Raw genomic sequence first — 16,596 nt, 5'->3', positions numbered from 1 at the left:
ACGCTGGGTAAAAACTTGGCTCCTTTTTATTCAGATACTAACTGTAAACTTGGAGACCTTGGGATCATTCAAGCAACTAGTGATTTTTCTGGGGAAGGGTGGGTGTGAGAGGTGAGAAAGACTGCCTGGGATGAATAAACACAGCAGTATTCTGCTTTGGGAAAATGATCTGTTGACCCGAACTGCAGCCACAGCAGTGCCGGATCTGAGCTGCATCTGCACATCAGCAGTACGGCATCGTTTTCGTTGCCGTGTGTCGGGTGACCGTTCACACGTTTAGTGTGTGTGATAACGGAGTGCTCCGCCACACCCCACGGTGGGGAGTTATCTCCTGTAAAGTATATGCACTCTATTAACTTTCTGAAGTCCACAGAATTTACAATTCCGAATTCCAGCTTGCCTCTCGAGTCTCCAGGGAGGGACTGTGGACTTGACTTTGGAAGGGAGGTGGGGTGGGCTGGGCAGAGGAGCCCTGGAGGAAGCGTTCCTCAGACAGCGGAAACTACAGCCTCGAGGTCAGTGCTTTGCCGAAAGACATGCCTCTTCGCACCTGTTAATTGAACACATATCTCTCTTTCCTTCCCTCACCAGCCTTCTTATCTGCATTGTTATCTTCATTGTTGTTTGTCCTCTACTTCCTGAAGCCCTGTAGGGCTGTGTATAGTTCTCCACATAAAATTCTAGCATTTTTGGTTAGTTGGGAGAAACTTTTGAGTCTCAATGTAAGAGATGCTGTTGAATAGGAGTTGACTTCAGAGGCTTTTTTTGGGGAGGAAAAGAGGAGATTTGTTTGACTCAGGCTGATTATGGGTTTGTTTTTTGTTTCTGGTCTTTTTAGGGCCGCACCAGTGGCATATGGAGGTTCCCAGGCTACGGGTCGAATTGGAGCTGTAGCTGCCAGCCTATGCCGCAGCCACAGCAATGCCAGATCTGAGCTGCATCTGCGATCTACCCTACAGATCATAGCAATGCCAGATCCTTAACCCACTGAACGAGGCCAGGGATCGAACATGCGTCCTCATGGATACTAATCAGATTTGTTTCTGCTGAGCCACGATGGGAACTCCTGATTATGTTTAAATTCATTGCTTGCTCTTGAAGGCATTTAGAAGGCAAAAAACAGGCCATAAGCCTGTGCTTGTGTTACTCATCAGTCACTATTTTAATTACACCTTAGTGATTCTGATTCTGTCAGGAGAGTCAGCAGCTCATGGTGTATGCTATTCAGACGTATTATCTAAATCTAGAGATTCTTTCATCTAAAAGAGTTAACAGGGAGTTCCCATTGTGGCTCAGTGGGTTACGAACCCTACTAGCATCCATGAGGTTGCAGGCTTGATTCCTGGCCTCACTCAGTGGGTTAAGGATCCAGCATTGCCCCGAGCTGTGGCGTAGATCAGAATCATCTCATATCTGGCATTGCTGTGGCTGTGGTGTAGGCCGGCAGCTGCAGCTCCTAGTCTGGGAACCTCCATATGCTGTACCCACAGCCCTAAAAAGAAAGAAAAAGCAGCAAAAGAGTTCATGGTACCCTAGATGGGGCTAATATACCTCAGAGAATAACTTACATGACCAGAGAGGTGTGTATATTTCTTCTGTGTATTCAGAGGCACCCGCAGTGCTCTGATATATATTTCTTTATTACTCAAATGAATTTATCACATCTGTGGTTGTATAATGATCATAACAATCTGATTTCACAGGATTTCCATCCCACAGCCCAAGCACACCCCCCACCCCCCAAACTGTCTCCTCTGGAGACCATGAGTTTTTCACTGTCTGTGAGTCAGCATCTGTTCTGCAAAGAAGTTCCGTCTGTCCTTTTTTCAGATTCCACATGTCAGTGAAAGCATTTGATGTTGGTGTCTCATTGTATGGCCGACTTCACTTACTATGATGATTTCTGGGTCCATCCATGTTGCTAAAAATGCTGGTTTTTCGTTCCTTTGAATGGCTGAGTAATATTCCATTGTGTATATGGACCACATCTTCTTGATCCACTCCTCTGTCGATGGACATTTAGGTTGTTTCCATGTCTTGACTATTGAAAATAGTGCTGCAATGAACATCGGAGTACATGTGTCTTTGCGAGTCCTGGTTTTCTCTGGATAGATGCCCAGGAGTGGGATTGCTGGATCAAATGGGAGTTCTATGTTTAGTTTTCTGAGGAATCTCCATACTGCTTTCCACAGGGGTTGCACCAATTGACAATCCCACCAACAGTGTACTAGGGTTCCTTTTTCTCCACACCCTCTCCAGCACTTATTGTTTGTAGACTTTTGGATGATGGCCATTCTGGCTGGTATAAGGTGGTACCTCAGAATGGTTTTGATTTGCGTTTCTCTAATAATGAGTGATGTTGAACATCTTTTCATGTGCTTTTTGGCCGTCTGTATGTCTTCCTTGGAGAACTATATGTTTAGATCTTCTGCCCGTTTTTTGATGGGCACAATGCTTTGATATTTCTTATTTCTCTAAATGTCTGCTGTAAACAAAACATGAATGTCCATAGCTGTAGGCAGGAGTTTGCTGTCTCTCTCAGAGTCCTGCATGGCCAAGAGGCTTTGTTCCCCACAAATCTCCCCAGATTATTTTTTCTGTTTATTTTACCGAGCCAAACTTCTTTCAAGAATTATATCTCTCTTCTATGTGATATTCATTTTGAAAATGCTTCTCTTTCTATGCAGCAATGACAGAATAATGTGTTCCTTGCTGAACAGAATGCAGAGTAATTTCTTATCCAATAAAAATGAAAAAATGAAGCTGTTCAAAAGAAACTTCCAAATTGCCCTGCAAAGGAAACTCCACAGAAATACTCCAGCAAGCTGGGAGATCAAAGGGTAACGTTCGGGACTCATCCATTGCATTTATCTTTCATCTGGGCCGCGAGTGATGTGCCAGTCACTGGCCTTTTGCTGTTTCTAAGGCACCAAACAAATATTACAGTTACTGTAGAAAAGACCTGCAGCCTTGTGGTAGATAAAAGAAAATTTAATAGTAGGCCTTACGTTTACAGATATCCATTGGGATTGGTTTTCAGTCAGTGACCCTACAGAGCAGTAATGTAAAATTTATTGGCCTTAGTTGAAGCATGAATTCCCTGTGGAAGAGTAAGAACCCTTTCCCCCAAAAGCTGCATGCACACCCAATGTTTTACAATTTAGGTGTCAGTGTTTGGGTTGTCTGAAGCCTATGTCTGCACCCCAGGTAAATCTGGAAGGGAAAAGGCATGGGAAGCAAGTATAAATAAATGCCTTTCATCTTTTTTTTTTTTAACTTAAAAATCTATTTCTGGAAAATTATGCTTTGTCTTGTATTCCCTGCCCCCCCTTTATTTTAAATGGCTGTACCTGTGGCATGTGGAAGATTCCAGGCTAGGGGTCAAATCAGAGTTGCAGCTGCTGGCCTACGCCTCAGCTGCAGCAACTGGATCCGAGCCGTATCTATGACCTATGCTGCAGTTTGTGGCCATGCCCAATCCCTAACCCACTGAGTGAGGGCAGGGATCGAACCCGTATCTTCACAGATACCATGTAGGGTTCTTAACCCATTGAATCACAGCAGGAGCTCCTTTATCTATATCTTAAAGAAATTACTGGAGTTCCCATTGTGGTGCAGCAGAAGCAAATCCAACTAGGAACGATGAGGTTGTGGGTTTGATCCCGGGCCTCGCTCGGTGGGTTGAGGATCCGGCGTTGCTGTGAGCTGTGGTGTAGGTCGCACATTCGGCTTGGATCCCATGTGGCTGTGTGGCTCTGGTGTAGGCTGGCAGCTGTAGCTCCGATTTGACCCCTAGCCTGGGAACCTCCGCATGCCACGGGTGTGGCCCTAAAAAGAAAAAGACAAAAAGAAAAAAATTAGTAAGAAAAAGTGGTGTTTCATTCTGGAATCGTATGTGACTGAACTAATAGGTAATAGCAATCATAGTAAGATTAGTTTTGAAATCCTGGCACAACAGACCATCTTGGGATTTTTCCAAGGTCTGAAATGTCAGTTTATCTGGAGACACGGAGAGAGGGGTTCCCTCCAAAGAGGGCCTGTGGGAGTGGAGCTGCCTTGCTCATGCTTGAGGTAGTACTGCTATTCCCAAGCATGGACTCGGTCTTGAAATATTTGCTGTCCTTCAGATGCACGTCTTGTGGATTGTGGATGCGCCACTCAGAACGGGTGATAGAGAAGAGAGGTGGGGAGCAGTTAACCAGTCGGTAATACCACTGCGAATGCCTCTCCCACTTCAAAGACTTTAAAGAGTTACCAGTAGTTTATCTCTAGGGAAAGAGCATCCTGGGTTCTGTGCCTTCTAGAATCCAACAGTAATATCTACGTGTTCGCTTTCTAGGGCCTTGGCATTCACTTTGGAGGCATTTTTCTTAGCTATTAACACATGTTACTCTCTTTACAAGCAAGGGTGGTCTTTACTATGACCACTCTTATTTCCTGAGATGAGGAAACGAGATCCGAGAGGTTAAATGACTGGCTCCCGAATCCTAGTTGTGATAGACCTGGGGCTTCAGTCCGAGTGTCTGACTTCCCTCCTTTTGACTTGGTCGGGAACAGCAGCTTCCCCGTCACCCTGTCGGGCTGGTTCTCACTCTCGGTGAGACGTGGAAAGTGAGACGTGGAAAGTGAGACTGGCTTCCTCGAGGGCAGGAGGGACCCGCCTGCGTGAGCCGAGCTCCCTGTCACGGAGGAGCGGGGGGCGGCGGCCTGTGGGGGATGGAGAGTCGTGGCCCGGGGGGGTTGGCAGTTTGGTGGCAAAGAACGTGGGCCGTGGAACTCTGCTCAGTTCTCGCGGAGCCTGCTCCAGCATAGCACAGGGTGACGATGCAGTGAAAGAGGTCTTTGAGGAATGAGAAAAAAAACAAAACAAAAAGCAGAGGCCCAGGCCACCTTGTGCTTCTTCTTTTTTTTTTTTTTTTTTTCCTGCTGAGGAAGATGCTAAGAAGATTTTCCCTCCCAAATTCCAGCTTGAGGCTGAAAGGTCAGAGGTACTAGAACAAACAGTGACAAAGACACAGTATGTTCTAAACCTAAAGACAAAGGAGATGCAAATAAATAGCTGGAACTGGAGGGCCTTCACCCGGGAGTTCTGAAGGGACTCAGGAGGAGAATGGGCTCTGGTCTCAGGCAATTGATAGCCGCAGGTGACCCCCAGCGTTCCTCGAGTTTGAGGACAGGTAACAAATCCAATTCCCTGTTGCAAAAAAGTCACCCTTTGTCAAAGATTTGTTTTTACTTCTGTTTCAAGAAATCAATTCACAAGTGTTCATTGACTATCTAGTGTTCGACCTTGTGGGGTGATTATGTCTTTGACTTCAAATTGTTTTTATTAGATTTCTAGGCAGCTTAACCTATACTCAGAGTCTCCACACGAGTCTTTATAGACCTCGTAGCCTGCCTATTTAAGGTTGTAATCCACTCTGAGTTAAATACCACTTGCTTAGGAAAATGAAATCACAGACCGATACCCCAAATCTGTAACATAGTTGATGAACAAAATTAGTTTCTTCTTTCAGGTAATTTAAGAAATGATGCTGTATCGACTTACTCTTAGTAGGAATGATAGTTTTGGAATGAGGATTACAGGAAAGTATGTGTTTATTTTTTTTTTTTCTATCCTGATAAACTAAAAGTAGTTCCCTAGTTTTTTTTTGTTTTTGTTTTTTTTTTTTTAAAGAAATAATTTATTATTTTCTGAAGCTTCTTCTCTTTCCTTTGTTTTCCTCTTTTTTGGCTGCTTCATGGCACATGGGGTTCCTGAGACAGGTTGAAACCTATACTGCAGCTGCAGTGATGCCAGATTCTTTAACCCTCTGAGCTGGACCAAAGATTGAACCTGCATCTTGGTGGCAGCAGTCCTATTGCACCACAGCAGGAACTCCAGTTCCTTAGATTTTTTTTTTTAATTCTTTTCATGGCCTCACTTGCCGTATATGAAGATTCCTTGGCTTGAGGTTGAACTGGAGCTACAGCCTCTGGCTGAAGCCAGAGCCACAGCAACATGGGTTCTGAGCCACATCTGTGACCTACGCAGCCGCTTGCAGCAATGCCAGCTCCTTAATCCACTGATCAAGACCAGGGATTGAACCTGCATCCTAACACATAGTAGGCAGGTTTTTAACTCGATGAGTCACAACGGGAACGTCCAAGTTCCCCAGATTTTTAATCGAAGAGTGGAATGGCTTTGAATGAAAACTTTTGAGGTTTTTCGTTTCATACTTTCTGCCAACCTGCAAAACTACCAGAATCAGGAAAAGAATTTTGGTAGAATTTTTAGCAATAGAGATGTGCCCCCAAAGAAAAGCAGTATGTAGGTGAAACAGCACTTTTGCCGATGGTTGTACAACACGCACAAATAAGGCGAGATACAGTTTTGTAGCCCCGGAAGTTGTGCATTTTCTTCTTCCCTTTAAGTGACGCTCTCTTGTGAAGGACACTTGGGTTTCTGCCGCTTGCCCTACCTGCCCATGACTCTTAAGGGTCAGGGGAAGCAAAGGACCTGTGCGGAAGAAGAGGGAAGAAGAGAGAGTCACATTTGGGTATTCTTGTTTTCTTTTCTTTTCTTTTCTTTGGGTATTCTTAATATGAGTTAAATTACAGCCCCCTGACAGTTGCTAGACCAGGATAATAATAGCCAAAACGAGTCTTCTGCATGTTTGTATATCTTTAAATTTTGGACCATATAGTATGATAGTAAATTCCTAGAAAACACCATATACTGGTGGGTCATGTAGTAATAAGATTCCATTCTTTTTTTCATTATATATATATATTACCAAGCTCAAGAAGCGTGTCTGTTTTTCTTTTGGTTCTTTTCCTCGTTGGTATTGTTTCTTCCCCCTCTTCTGTTGTAAAGAGAAAGAAATTAGACTTCAGGGGATTAGAGGAGGGCCTGTTTGACCTTCCTACATCGTATTCATCCTCAGACTTGTATTTTGCAGGTAGTAAAGATTTTTATAATATCTACCCATAAGCTAATGCTGGCCTTTAAGTGAGGAGTTAGTATGCTCCTCAGAAGTTGCTGCTACTTATCCGGCAGTTTTTCTTACGCATAGAAGAAGTCGGCATGACGTCTAAATGAACGTGCTCTTCTTTGGACCTACTGTCAGAATTATGGAGGATCAACCGTTGTTTTTTCTCTGCTCTCGGAAATGGTGGTTGAGCTGCATAGCGTTGAGCTGAGTGGTGTTCCCGCCTCGGGGTCCTGCTCGTATTTGCATCTGCGGACTCTACCTAGAAAGTGCTCAGTAAACACACATCTTGAGCAGCTTCAAGGTGCAGGAGGTGGCCATGTTCAGGAGGAGGCTTCTGGGTATAGAACTGGGCTGCCATTGTGGTGCCACCGCTGCCTAGCTGTGCGAGTTCTCAACCCTCTGTATCTCAGGTCCTTTATTTTAGAAGGTAATAGTGCCTTCCCTATAGAGGGGTACGAGTTAGGGAAGGGAACAAACATGTCAGGCTGGTGTGGCTGTTGTTTGTGTTCACATCCGTTTCTTGCCCTTCCCCCACTCTACTTCATATCGCAGAGGGGCTGATTCCCCCTCGCTGCATCCCCAGGCTCCTGGGTCAACAGACTCCTGGCTGGTGGAAGACTGAGGAGGGAGAAGGCAGGGCATCTCCCCCCCCCCCCCCCGCTTCCGGGATATTCTTGGGCCGCAGCTGCATCTTGTCCATGGCACCAGCTCCTTCAGGACAGACTCGCCCTTCCTCCTTCCTCCGGTGTCCTCAGCCTCCCAGCTGCCTCTTCCCTCTCTCTCTGTCCTAGAGGTTTTGGGGGCTGACTGGCCTTCTGCTCTCGGGCTTCCTTCAGTCTTGCCCGTTTGATTCTCTGTTCCTCCCGTCACTGGTGTAACCAGTCCCTCGAATTAATTTCTTGGTTGTAAATCCTTGACATGGTTTCTGTTTTTCCTGGTAGGTGGGTTCTTTATTTGATGCGTTTAGTATAATGCCTGGCTCATAGTGTGTTCTCCTTAGATGATAGATATGAACAAATGGAAACCAATGGAAATTAGCTAATCTGTAAGCATGTTAAGTATAAGGAAAAAACCCACAGCGTCTTTAGCTACAACTCCAAAATCTATAAAGCTCTAAAAACTTGAGTTTTCCAAAAATAAGCTTTTGCTTATTTTGATTGCAAATTCTGACTTTAAGTGACATGAAGCTATTTATAGTATTTATTTATCCCACTTAGGGTGATTTTATTTATGTTTTATTGCATACAAATGGATGTGTTTGATCTCAGGAGACTGATCAAGCTCCACTGGGAATGTTGTGTAAGAAACGGTATGTGCTCCTATCTCTGTATAAACTCCAAAAAGTTCTAAATTCAGAAATCCATTGGACCTAAGTACTTGGAAGAGGAGCCTGGGTGGCCGTGTCAGGTTCCAGCAAAAGTTGAACTGGCTCTGAATGTGGAAGAGAAAGGAGTTGGGGCAGTTCCGAGGAAAAAGAAGTTGTGAAGAAACATGTGGGGAAAAAGGGAGAATGAGGTGAGTGTGAAAAACAGTGACTAGGCGTAGGAGAAAGAAGAGAAGAGGAGAGAATAAATAGAATACAAACTGTTTTTTAAAATATGCAGAGGTTGGGTTTTATTGCTAAGAAATGCTCTTGGAGAATTTAGAGCAGAAGAGTGACTTCAATAACATTGTGCTGAAAGGACCATTAAACTAGGTAAACTAGTATAAAAATACTTTTGGAGATGAAGAGAGACTTAAGAGGCTGCTTGAAGAGGGTAAGTGCCGCTGGAGTGAGGTAGGAGCGTGCCAGGCAAAGTACACGTGTAGAATCTGCGGGACTTGACAACTCACTGGATGTAGGGGAGTGAAAGTGTGATGGTTCATTTCAGGTGTTACCTGACGGGGCTAAGGGATGCCGGGATAGCTGGTGAAACATTATTTCTGGGTCTGTCTAAGAGGATGTCTCTAGAAGAGACTGGTATTTGAGTCAGTAGACGGGGTATAAAAGATTGTCCTCACCCGTGTGACGGGGCATCATCCAGCCCTTGGAAGATGAGATAGAACACACAGGCTCCGGAAGGGCAGACCTGCTCTCTTCCTGACCGAGAGCATCCCCTTCTCCTGCCCTTAGACGTTTGTGCTCCTGATCCCCAGGCCTCCAGACTTGGGCTGGGACTTACCTGCTGTCTTGGTCCTCAGACCTTTGTGTTAGAATTGGATCTACACCACAGACTCTCCCGGGCCTCCAGTTTGCAGACGGCTGGCTGTGGGACTTTCAGTCTCTGTAATTGCATGAGCCAATCCCTCATAATAAATCTCCTCCTGTATCTTATTGGTTCTGTTTCTCTGGAGCATCTTGACTAATACAGTAGGGTATCTAGAATAATTAAATTCTTGCCTGGGCAATTGAGCAAATAGTGCTATCATTACCAGAAATGCACAAGGCAGGAGGAGGAGCAGGCTTGTGGGGAAGATAGTATGTTTAAGATGCATATTGAGAGACTCATATTAAAGCCACCAGAAATGATGGAGTGTTTATGAAGATGGAAGTAAATATTAACTTTTCTAGAGTGATTTATGTATTCATGAGATTGTGAGAAAAGCAATTTCCAGCATGTTCTGCAATTGAAATTAACATGTAGAAATCTAACTTCAGAATGGATGGATTTGCATTGGTAAAGCTCTTCAAAACAAAACCATTGCCAATGCCAGAATTTAAATAAGGATACTTTAAAACTAGAAATTTCTATTTTCATATTAACAGTTTACTTCCCAGCACATATGCCACAGCTCCAGAATTAAAAATTCAGTGAACACATAATTACAAAAAATTCCAAAGTCATTTTTATGGTTTTGACTTCTGTGAATTTGGAATTACCATTTTAAGATGATATGAAAATTCTTATTCTTCAAAAGTAGCTTGTAAGATGGACATCCAAGCACGAGGGGGTGGGAGTGGGGTGGACTGGAAATGTGGGGTTCATAGATGCAAACTGTTGCCTTTGCAATGGATAAGCAATGAGATCCTGCTGTGTAGCACTGGGAACTATATCTAGTCACTTGTGATGGAGCATGAGAATGGGAGAAAAAGGAAGGTATTATGTGTGTATGTGTGTATGTATGTATATATATGTATGTGTGACTGGGTCACCTTGCTGTACAGTAGAAAATTGGTAGAACACTGTAAACCAGTTATAATGGGGAAAAAATCATTAAATAAAATGCAAAATCAAAAAAATGGACATCCGTCTCTCTCTCTCTCTCTTTTTTTTTTTTGGTGAAATGTCAATCACAAAGCCACAACTGTATTTTTATCATTGCTCAAGTACCACTGGAACTGCAGTATCATAGAAACAGATGCACTTCTTTAATTACAGAGAAAGTGCCTTGCTTAAAGGCAAACAGTCTTCAAATTTACAACTAGTCCTTTTTATTAAGTGGGTTTCCTTGTGGTTAGAGTGAGATTAACTTTGGTAAGTGTATAAAAAGACATCTATATTAGTTTGCTACAGCTACCATAACAAAATATCACAGACAGAGAGGCCGAAATAACAGATACTTATTGTTTCACATTTTTGGAGCCTAGAAACCCAGAATCAGGGTGTGAGGAAGGTTGTTCCTCTCAAGGTCTGTGAGGGAGGCTGGCTCCAGACCTTTCTCCTTGGCTTGTAGGTGGTGGTCCCCTTTGCATGTCTGTCTCTGTGGCCCCTTTGTTGAGACATCAGTCGTGTCGGATTAGAGCCCACTCTTTTGGTCTCATGTTTTAATTTGATTACCTCTCAAAGACCCTATCTCCGGATAAGGTTACGTTTTGAGGTATTGGGGATTAAGGCTCCACCATATATTTTCGGGGGGATACAGTTCAGTCCACAGCTATACCTTATCATAAGGTGTGTTCCTATGACTCCTGCATCCCTGGCCCCACTTTAACATCAAGAAAGGCTGTGGCGTTTCCTGAGAACTAGACAGGTGGAAAGCTAGCTGCTAAGCAGATGTAGCAGATCTCTTGGTTGGCAGGCTAGCATAGCTCTTTCAAGGAGGAAATCTGAAGATGATTATTTGCTCTCTGAATCTTCTTTCCTTTTATTTATTTTACTTTATTTTTATTCAAGTATTATTGGTTTACAGGGTTGTGTTAATTTCTGTGTATAGCAAATTGATTCTGTTTCATTCTTGTTCATGATCTTTTCCATTATGGCTTGTTACAAGATATTGAATAACTTCCCGTGCTGTACAGTTGGACCTTGCGTTCATATATTTTATGTATAGGAATGTGTATCTGCTGATCCGAAACTCCTAATTTATCCCCGCCCCGCCCCCACCTGACAACCTAAATGCCCATCAACAGATGATTGGATTAGGAAGATGTGGTGTACATACACAATGGAATACTACTCTGCCGTAAAAAAGGACAAAATAATGCCATTTGCAGCAACATGGATGGAACTAGAGACTCTCATACTAAGTGAAGTAAGTCAGAAAGAGCAAGATAAATACCATAGGATATCACTCACATCTGGAATCTCACATACAGCACAGATGAACCTTTCCACAGACAAGAAAATCATGGACTTGGAGAACAGACTCGTGGTTGCCAAGGGGGAGGGGGAAGGAGCAGGATGGACTGGGAACTTGAGGTTCATAGATGCAAACCATTGCCTTTGCAATGGATAAGCAATGAGATCCTGCTGTGTAGCCCTGGGAACTATGTCTAGTCACTTATGATGGAGCATGAGAATGGGAGAAAAAGGAAGGTCTTATGTGTGTATGTATGTGTATATATGTATGTGTGACTGGGTCACCTTGCTGTAGAGTAGAAAATTGACAGAACACTGTAAACCAGCTATAATTAAAAAAAAATCATTATATTAAGAAAACACAAAAAAGCACGTGCTAAATAAATTCATTTGTATCACATTTTAGATTCCACATATAAGTGATATCATATGGTATCTGGTTTTCTCTTTCTGACTTACTCTACTTAGGATGACAATCTCTAGGCCCGTACGTGTTGCTGCAAATGGCGTTATTTCACTCTTTTTATGAACAAGTAGTAATCCATCCACATCTTATTTATCCATCTCTTCACTTCTAGAATAAAGTTATTCTCTCCAAAAAATTAGAGTCTGGATACAAGATAATTGTCTAACTATGAGTAAAAACAATAGCTTTGATATGGAAAAAAATTTTTTTGGCCATGCCCTTTGCACGTGGAAGTTCCCAGGCTTGGGGTTGAACGCAAGCCATAGCAGTGACAATACCTTAATCCCTAAGTCACTAGGGACTCCTGATATGGAAAGTTTTTGAGACATGTTTTTTATTTAAGTATTTGTCTTAACTAACATTCATTTACTTAAGTATAAGTTTATGTTGACAGGGCTTTGTCTTATGTTTGACATATACGTCTGTGAAATGAGTAAAGAAACTACTGAACAAGTGGTACTGTTACATAGCATTGCATTATCATCTGAGTAGAAGAATAAAGAAGAAACAAAGAAAAGGAATGATAGAATTCCCATAAATAGGATTAAAATAAAATCAGAGAACATTATAATTTAGAGGCTTTGGAGATCCTTGTAAGGGAAGTTTAGTTCCTCCCTTTACAAGGGAGAATGGAGGTTCAAAGAGGTCAGTGCTTCTGAAGTCACGGGGTCAAGATAGCGGGGCCGTGGAAGAGCAGGCATTCGGAAATCAGGCTTTGTCGTTGCTGACAGTAGCCATTTACTCTGCAGATCTGCAGGTCAGCTGAGGATTGGCCACCAAGAGCTGCTTGGTGGGTAGCTCTCCTAAGACTGCTTCTGCTCACAGATCTGGAAGCCAGCTGAGCTCGACTGGGCTTGACTTTAATTTGGCTTTCCTCACTGTGTCTCTCATTTTCCTCCTGGAATCCATTGGCCAACCTGGGTGTGTTCTCATTGCCATGACAGAGGAGCAAGAGGGCAAGCCAATAGTGTAAACTCTTTCCAAGCTTTTGATCAGGTCGTGTTGGTAATATTCTATGGATGACGGCAGAGGGCTGAGTCCAAAGTGAGGGGGTGGGGTGCATCACCCCCCTTTAATGAAGAAGCTGTGAAGTTACATGCTGACGTCCATGGGTATGCAGGGTGGGTTATAACGAATTGGGCTGTTAATCTACCAGACAAGTGGTGAATGCTGGGAAGCATGAGATGGTGAGTGTTTGAGACTTTCTTGGGCCAAGAATAAGGTATATGAAATCTGGGCTTTACTACCTAGCCTTGAGAAAATTGGCTGTCTTCGGTTTCTTCATCTGTGAGCAGGGACAGACGACATCTGTTGCTGGGTAGTTGTGACAAATGAAGAGGTGGCATTTACAAAACACGTGTCATGTAGTATCTTTGGGACTTATGCCAGAGCCCTTCCCCCTTTTTTGCATAGTCCCAGAGTGTACAACCCTAAAAGCCAAGAAGACCATTGTAAACAAAACAGCCACCCCCCTCCCCCACATAACGTACTAATGTACATTAGTGGGCGGACGTAGAAGAGGGATAGAATTACAGAAAAGTTGCGTGACCTGAAGAGGTATTGGGGGTGGAGATTAATGGAGAGGACTGGAGAGGGAACTCCACTGGCGGAGGGGGATTAAACGAAACATAGGAGTCATGTCGGAATGAACGCATTTAGAGGACGTCTCCCTACAGTGTTTTTCTCCATGTGGGAGACGAGAGAATGAGGCCTGTCCCAGGTGGGTCCTTAAAAAAATATGAAAAATACCTCTTCTGGAGCTCCCGTTGTGGCTCAGCAGAAACACATCTGACTAGCATCCATGAGGATGCAGGTTCCGTCCTAGACCTCGCTCAGCGGGTTAAGGGCCCGGCGTTGCTGTGAGCTGTGATGTCAGTTGCAGATGCAGCTCAGATCCCGTGTTGCTGCGGCTGTGGTGTAGGTGCAGCAACTACAGCTCCAATCAACCCCAGTCTGGGGACCTCCCTACGCTGTGGGTGTGGCCCTAAAAAGACAAAAAAAAAAAAAAAATTCTCTTCTCCTCCTTCCATCTGGTCCCTCTCTTTTTCTCCCCCTGGATTTTTTAGAGATTTGTAAAAATGGAGACAGGACCCAAGGAGGCTGAGCTTAGATGTGCTTTGCTTCTCTCCTGCCTTCTCATCTTTTCTCGCTAGCTTATTCTAATCCTTGCGAAGAATGGGTATGTCATTATTTTTCATTCATTAAGCATTAATCGAAGCTCCACTATGTGCAGAGCATTGTGCCTGATGCTGAGTAGAAGTGGTGGGTGCACAGCTGTATGAAAAGGGTTTCCGCTATTGGAGCTTCATATTCTGAATTTGCCCCCACCCCTGAAAATCTCCACTCTTTACCCCTGCGCTGTGTCTCAGGCTGGCCTCTGTTGCCTCTGGCTTCCATTGGAGTTAGTCAATGAGACACACTAGCAGGAGGTTGGAGACTAGGAAGTGAGTTTGGTTCCTGTCCTGCAGCTTGACAGTTGACAATGACTGTACTTCTAAAAGTGACAGCTTCTGTTCGGTGGCCCTTTTCTAGAGCTGTAGATCCGGCTCCCTCTGAGTTCTGGTAACGGCTCCCTCTTACTCCTTTAGGCCTGGAGTTGATGATAGCTTCTCAGTGTTGCTCGTCTTGGGCTGCTTCATCAGTACTTCTTGGTTTCCCATAATCCACCCACACCTTTGTAGATACCCTTGCACTGAACCTTGTTGAGTCCCTCCTTCTGATTATGCCGTCTGTGTTCCTCAGGATCTGGGCCGATAAACCTTCCACTGTAAAGTCAATGTGTGGACTGAGAGACAGGTGGTGCTAATGTGCTTTCTTTCCTAAAGCAAGATTTGCTGGGTTAGTGATACCCTATTTTGAAAATATATGTTTCCTGCATTTGCTTTTTGCTTGGAAAATGCTTTTCATCAAGGCTATTTGTCTTCTCTGAGATACTGAAGATAGTGCAAACTCTGTAGTGTATGGCTTTTCTTCCTTGTTCCCTACCCCCTTCCTTCCTTTCCTCCTTCTCTCTTCTGTCCCTTTCTCCTCCCCTTTCTGTTTACTTGCTATGTGTAAGAAGACAAGAAAGACAACATTTGAACTATAAGCAATGTTTGGACAAAACTACAGAGCTGGTGTTTTGAGGAAAGAGACTAGCACTAAACCTGGATAATTTGGTGCCCGTTTTATATCAGGAAAATGCTAGTGTTTCTGTTTATGCACTGTGCTTTCTTGTGGCATACTTCTAACTTAAATATTTCACTCTCAATAACCTTCCCGCCCCGTTGTGTCTGCTGCCAAAACCTATGTGTTTTACTTCCCTGATATCTCATTGATTTGATTCTATCCCTATTATATGTTCTTAAAATTTTATTCTCTTGTGCATTTGAAATAGACACAAACTTGAATGTATGATACCTTAATTTAATTTTTTTCTCCATAGCGGAACTCAACTTAGCTCATGAACCCCATGTACAACTTTGGCAGAAACTCATCCTTGTTAATTCAAGGTCAGTACAGTTATGCCATGAAGTCTTGGATGGAATATCAGACACAAACCTCACCCAGGATATGCGTTCTGTCTACTTTGTTTCCTGTCTTATCCTCAGATGTTCAGTCACTCTTTACATGGGCCAATCTGAACCACTCCCAGTGCCCCAAATGGTGTACTGACTGCTTTTCTTGCCTCTGTTTCGACTCTGGAGTTCTTTTAACTGGGAAAACCACGTTTCCCTTTCTCTTGTTTCACCTTTATCACTTCAAATGAATGAATGAATGTGTATTTTCTTTATTTGATCTCTCTTTCAAAAAATTTAATAAGTACCTAACTTACAAAAGTTCTGTGAAACTGAAGTTATTCCCATTCCGAAGAGAAGGAAACTGATGCTCAGAAATATACCCGGCATCATAAAATTATTAAATATATGAGTAGTGGAGGTGGAATTAAAATTTCTGGTTTTGGAGTTCCCGTGGTGGCGCAGTGGTTAATGAATCCGACTAGGAACCATGAGGTGGCAGGTTCGATCCCTGCCCTTGCTCAGTGGGTTAAGGATCCGGCGTTGCCGTGAGCTGTGGTGTAGGTTGCAGACACGGCTCAGATCCTGCGTTGCTGTGGCTCTGGCGTAGGCCAGTGGCTACAGCTCCGATTGGACCCCTAGCCTGGGAACCTCCATATAACACGAGAGCGGCCCTGGAAAAGGCAAAAAGACAAAAATAAATAAATAAATAAATAAGTAAAAGAAAATTTCTGGTTTTGACTGCAAATTTTGGATCTCTCTCTACCTACTGTAACCTGTGTATTCATATAGCAGGTATTCGCGGAACTCCTAATGTGTATCAGGCACTGGGATACAGAGAAGGCTTAGCAATTCTCACAGGTCACTGGAGGTGGTGTGTGAGTGGAGACACAGCACCACACCAGTTGGAGAAAGGTTCCACGGCAGCAGAGTTAGGGGCAGAGAAAAGTAACAGCGTCGTCCTCTCAGAAGGTGTGACAATACCCTCAGAGAGATAACATTTTACGTTAGTCTTTAAATATAAATAAGACTTTCCTAAGGAGAATGAAATGCAGGCAGGTATAAATACTGTCTTTATTTTAAATGTCGGTATTGTGTTCATTAAGCATTTTTGCACCAACTGAGTTTTTTAAAATATCCCTGTCGAACATTTGTTTCGA

At 43.5% G+C, this 16,596-nt stretch overlaps 1 protein-coding gene across 1 annotated transcript in view; it reads left to right on the top strand.

Annotated features, from left to right (window-relative positions):
* The first annotated feature begins 315 nt into the window (after positions 1-315).
* Positions 316-16,596, top strand: part of OTOGL (otogelin like) — a 204,301-nt gene continuing 188,020 nt past the window's right edge. The window contains exon 1 of the mRNA XM_084957766.1: positions 316-515. The gene's annotated coding sequence lies outside the window, so the exon portion shown is untranslated. The remainder of the gene's footprint in view (positions 516-16,596) is intronic.

This window comes from Sus scrofa, chromosome 5 (assembly GCF_054392235.1).
Source record: "Sus scrofa isolate SSC_HxYL_T2T_F1_AM1 chromosome 5, Sscrofa_HxYL_maternal_Yorkshire_Landrace_v2.0, whole genome shotgun sequence".
Classification (NCBI taxonomy): Eukaryota; Metazoa; Chordata; class Mammalia; order Artiodactyla; family Suidae; genus Sus; species Sus scrofa.
The sequence above is the reverse complement of the archived record's forward strand: the minus strand, read 5'-3'. Positions and strand labels throughout refer to the sequence as shown.